Below are 7,862 nucleotides of genomic sequence, written 5' to 3' on the forward strand. Positions count from 1 at the left end.
CCCAGGCCATGCGCGCGCCTGGCCCCTCCCCCTCCCAGGGGTAGAACGCCTCTCTCGGTTACTGCCCAATCAGCGAGCGCGCTGGGGCCGCGCCCCGCCCTCCCGTCCTATCGCGAGGCCGGTCACAGCTGAGAAGCCTTCTAAGCTGCTCCGGAGCCGGCTGCTGCAGAGGTTCCTCGCGTCCCCGAGCTCCGCCTCGCGGCCGCAGGGGCGGATGGCCCGCGGGCCGCCGGGCAGCGTCCAAGCGGTTGCCCCGTGACCTTGCCCCTACTCTGGCACAGTGTCCGGCTCCTGTGGGTGGGAGGTGCTCCCCTGCCCCCGGACATCTGCCCTTGGCCGCCCTGCCTCAGTCTTGGCCTTGCTGCTGCTGCTGGCCCAGCAGGTAGCTGATGCCCTGTTGGGGCGCTGGGGTGGAAGCAGAGTAGACGGCACGGTCACAGACCAGGGGGACTCAACCTTTTTCCTGCAGGGGATGAATGGGTCAAGAGGGGCCAAGCCTGCAGGCTGCCTCCAGGCCACCGTCCCAGTCTGATGCCTGGACCAGGCACTGTGGGCTCCACCCAGCCTGGGGAGGAGCACAGACAGCAAGCTGGCCCTCAAGGGGTATGAAGGGGCATGACCCACCCCGTGCAGCTGCAGGGTTGGGGTTAGGGATGTGGCAGGGGCAAGGGTAGCTGTATTAAATCACCATTCCCCCACCACCAAATTTCCAGACCTGTGGGGAACCCTGGGGCCAGAAGTCATAGCTCCACAGGCTGCATTTCCTCCATGGTCCAGAGGCCAAGTACCCCTGCTGTAACCATTTCACTAAAATGTCTGGTTATTTAAAAAAAGCCCCTATTACATTTTTGCAATTGTAATATCAAACCAGCCAATGAAAGTATTTGCTGTGAATAATTCACAACCACTTTAAAAGGATGCATAAAGAAAATCTGTTAATGCTGCTTCTAGCCCAATAACTAATAGCATAATATAAAGTATGTATAGTACAATCACTGACCTAATGAAAACTACAGCACGAGAGCACCGGACCAGCTTTCAAGCTTAACTTTCATGCAAGGATGCACTTTAGCTTCAGGATTCTTCCAGTGACTTCAGAAACCAGTTGTGATTGTATTTACAGTGTCAGTCATTTATTCAGCAAGGGACAGGTAGAAAGCTGAACAATTTGCTGGGTTTTACTTGTGCCTCATTAGGCCCTTTTCCTCCCTACTAGCATGAATGAATTTTTCAGACCCTTCAGGCAGGTCTCATGGAAACTCACAGTGAACTCAGATTCTTTTGTTGTTTCTGTATTGTGAATTAAAACCAGTAAAGACAAAATGCTGCAAATTAGTGGACAGAATGAGATCCTACCTCGAGGAGGGGATAGAATTAGGTAAGTTCTTGAGGTCTATTCCAGCCCTATCTTTCTATGATTCTGTGAAATGGGTACTTATATAGACTTTGAAGTCTGTGATTAGGCTGAAGAGTTGGACAGACCAAGAAGGTAAATTCCAGAGACTGGTAAATTTTAAAGGTGTGTAGAACTTTGTTTTTGCAGTATTCTCCTAATTTAAATTATCACAAGATCTTTAACTGTGATGATATCAAAGTATTTAGATACCAAGATTTTTCATAGTAAATAAGCAGTTCTGTTTCACTTAAAGGGTAATCTCAAGACAGCCACCACATCTGTACCTTTTATGTATTAAGCCACAGGCCCTGAAGATTTCCCCCATATAAACAACAACTTAATTAAAACAGCATATCAGAGACCACTGCTAGGAGGAAGATAATGATCAACTCAGTTTATACCTGCTGTAGTGTTGATTAAAAGATGTAAAACAAAGTGTGGGTAATGAAGGCATGATTTCTCATATTCACACTATCATCATCTAGTGAGCAGTTCTGACAGCAAGAAGAGAGAAAGGAGAAGAGGGCCAAACAGCTTTAATTATGCCTGTCCTGTATAGGATGCTCCTTTTATTCTGATTCTGCCTGTTTAGGCAGCTAGTGTGGTAAGTTTCCACAACAAAAAAAGTTTCTAAATTTGCAACAGGTAGGGAACACTTTGAAATACCATTGTGCTTCCTGAAACATTTTAATTCCATCCACTTTTGCAAGAATAGCTAGTCATAGCACTTGCAGCCAGTAGATGGCAGTGAATTATTATTAGCAGTAAACCTCCTAGTAGCAAGAGGAGCCCTAGTCATAGAGCATTTTCATAGGAGATGCATAAACAAAAATGTTACAGGAAAAATACTACCTGTATTTTTATTTTTGTTTCCTCAATGCATTTAGTGTCAGCATGGGACTGAGACAGTGGGGGAAATGGTATGCTTCAATTTTTACTCCCCAAATGGTGACAATCAGAAGTCTTACCCTTGTGGTATTTAAACACACACATAAGCAAAAGGGAAGTGCTTACCTCAAAACCTGTGAGCTGCTTCTTAGAACACAAGGACCAAAGCTTCACCTGAGAGATAGGTAGTGGTCCAGTGAACCTAAAAACCTGTGAAGAAAAACACACAATGCACATACTTCTGGCTGTCTATGCTTCCCAATTGCCTTTCCTTTACCACTCAGGCTAACAGTAAACATAATTCAACTTAATTGCAGCCACTGGTTCCCTGAATAGAAAGAGCTCTCATGCAAGCCCTTCCTATAATGTAGCATACTAATACCACATTTACTTCATAGATTTCATAGACATTATGGGCTGGAGGGGACCTCGTGAGATCAGAGTCCAGCCCCCCCTGCTATAAGGAGGAAGTCTGCTGGGGTCAAATGATCTCAGCAAGATAAACATCCAAATGCCTTTTGAATGAGTCCAGAGTAGGTGCTTGCACGGGGGGTGGGGGTGGGGGGAGTCTGTTACCAGCCCCTGGACGCTCAGACTGTAAAGGAGTTTTTCCTTATGTCCAGTCTAAATCAGCCTTCCTGGAGCTTGTGGCCATTAGACCTTGTTATCCCTTGGGAAGCCCTGGTGAACAACTCTTCTCCCAGGTCCTTATATACTTGTAGGCTGCCGCCAAGTCCCCCCTGAGCTTTTTCTTCTCCAGGCTGAAGAGTCCCAAGTCCCTCAGCCTCCCCTCATAAGGCTTGTCCTCTTGGCCTTCAGTCATACAGGTGGCTCTCCTTTGGACTCCCTCAAGCTTATCCATGTCCCTCCTGAAGTGGGGGACCCAAAACTGGATGTAGTACTCCAGTTGCAGTCTCACTAAGGCTGAATGAAGTGGGAGGATGACATCCCTGGTTTTGTTTGAGATGCATTGGTGGATTTGGTTCGTTTTGCCAGCCACGGCATTGCATTGGTGGCTCATGTTCATCTTGTGGTCAATCAAAACCCCCAAGTTTCTTCCAGTTGTGGTGCTAGCGAGCATAGCACTGCCAAGCCTGTAATTATGATGCTGGTTCTCTCTCCCAAGGTGGAAGAAGAACCAGCTTGTACTTGCAGGGCAATTAGACAAGTTACACATCTGCCTCCCAGAGCAAAGCATAGAGCCAAACAGCTGTTCAGCCTATTTTCCTACATCCCTTTCACATACTTAGCACAAACTGACTGTTGATGGCTTCACAGTAAAATGGGAATATACTTTATAGTGGCAATTTCATCTATATGGACACCAGATCTATTTTGAAGTTACAGCAAAGTAACTTAGATCGGATATCAGGAAATACTTCTTTACTGTCTGAATGGTGAGGCAGTGGAATAGGCTACCTAAGAAAGTTGTGGACTCTCCATCACTGAGCAGTTCAAGAAGAGGTTTGGCAAGCATTGTTTAGGGATGGTTTAGGAGTAATGCCAATGCTCTACTATGGGTATTTCCCATTTGGGGCTTTGCTGGTCGCCACAGGGGGCCAGGAAGAGACTTTTCCCCCCTCCTGTTGGTACACATATTCGGGACGGAGAGGGAGGTATCTTCTTTGGAAGCATTGGTGTTGCCTGCAGCCAAGGCTGGGAAATTTAACTGGTGTGCTAATGCTCCTACTGACACAAACATGACTAGAGGATCTGCCACTCCACCCAGCATCAGGCAGATCACTATACTTGGGCTCAGGAAAAAATTTTACGCCATTGTGAGATTGGTATAGACCAGAGGGGGAACAGGGTGTTTGCCTTCCTCTGTAGCAGCCCTTTCTTGAATTTCTCATATTTTAACCCTCACAGCAGCAGGACATTAGCCACCACTGCCCCCCTGCATTACCTGTGGCAATTTATAGCACCATGCCTTGTGGCTGTGTCATGGCTGACTGTGGTTTTACTAATAGGTTAGACAATGGATTTAAATAGGATGGTTTGGATAGGGAAGATCCTGCTCCTTGTGGGGGTTGGACTAGATGACTTCAGCCCTATTTTTCTATGATACTGTATGCTTGACTGCTCCTTTTTGCAATTCAAAAGGCAGGTGAGTGTGCTCAGTACTGCACTGGATATGGTCCATTATTAGCATATCTGTAGAAGTTGTTATACAGATTGATGGCTTTTCTCTTGAAAAGGCTTCTTTTATAGGTGCACTTGAATAAAATCAGCCCTGAAACACCAACATCTAAAATTAAACTTTATTCCATTTTCAGAAGGAAAAATCAAGTATGTACAAGTGTATCTTAGAATCACACAAATAACTTTGTCTCCTCTTTCTAAAGCGTGGTTCCCACTACTGCCTGGCACTTTTGGGATAACTTGTTATAGTTCTCAATCAGTAGTTTCTACACAGTTTTCTTACATATACAGAACTGCAAAGAACAATTCCCAGTGGAACTCTGTGAAATGACTTCAGAATTTCTCATCAATAATTTAATTTGGCTCAGGCTACATATACATATCCAACACTGGTGAGCAAACAATACATTATAAAAGCAGAACATTTCCATTCCTTGTCAAAGGAATAGATTAATACACCATAAGGGACAGATGTGGGAGAATACACATCTGTTCTCTTGATTAAACAACTTCCACTGACAGTTGTATATCAGATTACCCAGTCATTATTCATTATTTTCACAGGGTACTCATCACCTTACCCAACTGTACTCTGAAAGTGCTGTGCTGACTCAGTTCATCATTTCACTGGCACGTCATGTGGGAGTTCCACAAACAGCACTTTGTCTTGATGCTTATTTTAAAATGTAAAAATAGTGTCTGCTTTCACGTAAAAGACATCATCCAGCACTCCTCATTTGGACAAAACCTACAACACTTTGACAGTAACGTTACCTGAGTAAGGAGAATCAGAGTTGGAGCTCTATGCTAATAGGGCAGAATAAATATCCTTTCTTCACAGGTACACATATGTTCACAGAGTACAAGGCAGTTAATTGGCTGTATGATTTGCAAATCAACTGATTGAAGAGTCTATCACAGGCCCAACCGATACTAAATTGCAATTTGAACATTAGGAATATAAATAGCATTCCATTATTTTGTAAGGGTCCTATTGATTTAATGGTCCAATCCAAAAGGTTCAATAAATTCTGATTCTAAATTTGTGTTGCCACTAAATCCTGCACCTTTATTTTTTCATGGGGCTCAGTCCTTCAAGGTGCTGCTGAGCATTCTAGTACCAAACAGAAGCACGGCACTTCAGTACGTGGAACTACTAATGTGCATGAACTTCAGCACGTGCTTAACTGGGACACAGACCAAAGTAATTTGCATTCTGGAGAACTGAGCACATAATCCTCATTCATTAGGGGGATGCTCATTCTGCACCTCTTCTGGCTAACCAGTATTTGTTGTCATATAAAAATGACCAACCCCCAAATAATGGCCTCGTCAGAAATGGTGGTTAAAACATCTTATTTTTATGCTGCTGAACATACTGATACTGCTGTTTATTTAAACCATTTTGGATTAAAGGCACATGCTTGTTTAAAATACTTCAACTTTACGTAAGATGTACAAATGCATAAAGCAAATGCACATTTCCCTAAACCTACAATATGGCTTCATAAAGGTCGAGTTGGGGCTGGGAAAAATCAACATATATTTAAAAGCTGTACTGGATGCTGTTAACACTGAAAGGATTGACTGAAGACCATTGAGGAAAATAACTGGAGCTCTAACACTGTACGTTACATAAACAGTATAACACGTCAAGTATACAGTAAATACCATTTTTATGTGGATTCATAAGACTGTTAGGGGTCTGCAAATTCATTAGGCATTCAATTGCACAGGGGTTTCTGTGATCTGCCAGTTTGCAATAGTGGGAAGACGGAAAACAAATTCCCTAGCAGCAATCAGCTTGCTTCAAGAATTTGTTTATACCTTTTGTACGGAAAGTGAAAAACATACTTTACAACATAAATTTGGGTAATCATCAAAAAAAAGAGCAACTTACTATTACATGTAAGTCGTAGTACATGTAACTATTTTTGGGTGGATTTTTTTTTTTTTGCACATAGGAAAAAAACAGAGAACATTTAATATGTAATAATGCTCCAAAACAATCATTTAGTCCCACCCACATTTAAGGCTCATTTGTCTGCAATTTACCTTAGACATTTATTCTTGTGTGTAAAATTTCCTGAGCACAGATACATTTGCAGATATTTTAAAGCAAAACATTAAATATATTCAACTATATCAGCTAGAAAGATCTCAGAAAAAATGCAAACTTTTGGTATGTCACTAAAGCCTGGAGGAGGAGCTTAAGCTTTTTTCTTTCTTTTTTAAAAATGTGCACAAAAATGTAATAAAATTATTCAAACAGGACTGCTTAATAGTAAACTATTAAATCTTTACCAAAAAGAAAAGGAATCAGAATTCACGCAGTCCCTATTATGCGTTAAAAATCATTTGCTAATGATGTTTCTGAGCTCATTAAAGATCATTGCTCATTTCTCAAACAGTAATAAATGGAAAGCTAAAGAGCCAGGGACATGATTCCACAGTGCCCTTGCATCACCATTGTGCCAAAATGGATCCAAAATGCTGCCATCCTGAATTGGTAACATTTTACATTCACTGCATAGGTATAAGACCCCAATTAAAAACCCCCCACTTCCTTATACTTGAATACTTTGCAGAATCACGAGGTACTTAAGCATATGCTTAAAAGGTAAGCATGTACTTAAGTCATCTGTTAAATAAAAATCTAAAAAACTATGCAAGGTGGAAGGCAAAGGAGTACCAGGCCCTACAAACAGACCAGCTTCTAGCAAAGTCAATACCATCAGTCCCTCAGTTTTTTAGGACAGAAGAGAAAAAGCCTTTAAAAAGCTTTTACAAATAGACTGTACAGAAGGTGCATGCAGAATAAATTGGGGCAAATAAGAAATTGTGCAACGATATGTCCCACAGAGCTCTGTAAAGTGATCCTACTAATATCAGATGCACCATTTGTTAATTTTATTAAATGTACTGAAAATCAGAATCCACCTCTTCTTGGCTCTGCCTCTATTCCTTCATATGCGGTCTCCAACCAACCAACCAGGCAAATGATAATGGATATAGAATTTAATCATCTTGCAATTGCATAGCAGCCCCAGCAGTAGATGGGACTTTTTCATACGGTATAGTAGATTCTAATTGTATTGATATAACAGTTATGATTACTATGGCATTGGACTGCTAACAGTTGTTTGCAGAGGACACTTACAAATCCAGGCCAATTCCGTCTGAGGAGTATAGAAGGCATTCTAAAATAGGATGACTATAGGATTAAAAGAAAGAGTTGTATTGAAAAGTTTTTAAAGTTACAGTAGTTTGAAATACCCATAATTTGATATACAAATAGCAAGTAACCCTGAAACCCCACAGCTATTTTAAAAAATTAAATTGGGTTTTGCTTTTTAATTAAATAGATTGAAATACCTATCCCCTAAATAATTATACTGACAAATAAAATATCTACATATATCCAAAAAAAAAAAAA

This window comes from Crocodylus porosus, unplaced genomic scaffold, assembly GCF_001723895.1.
Source record: "Crocodylus porosus isolate Cpor-Errol unplaced genomic scaffold, CroPor_comp1, whole genome shotgun sequence".
NCBI lineage: Eukaryota > Metazoa > Chordata > Crocodylia > Crocodylidae > Crocodylus > Crocodylus porosus.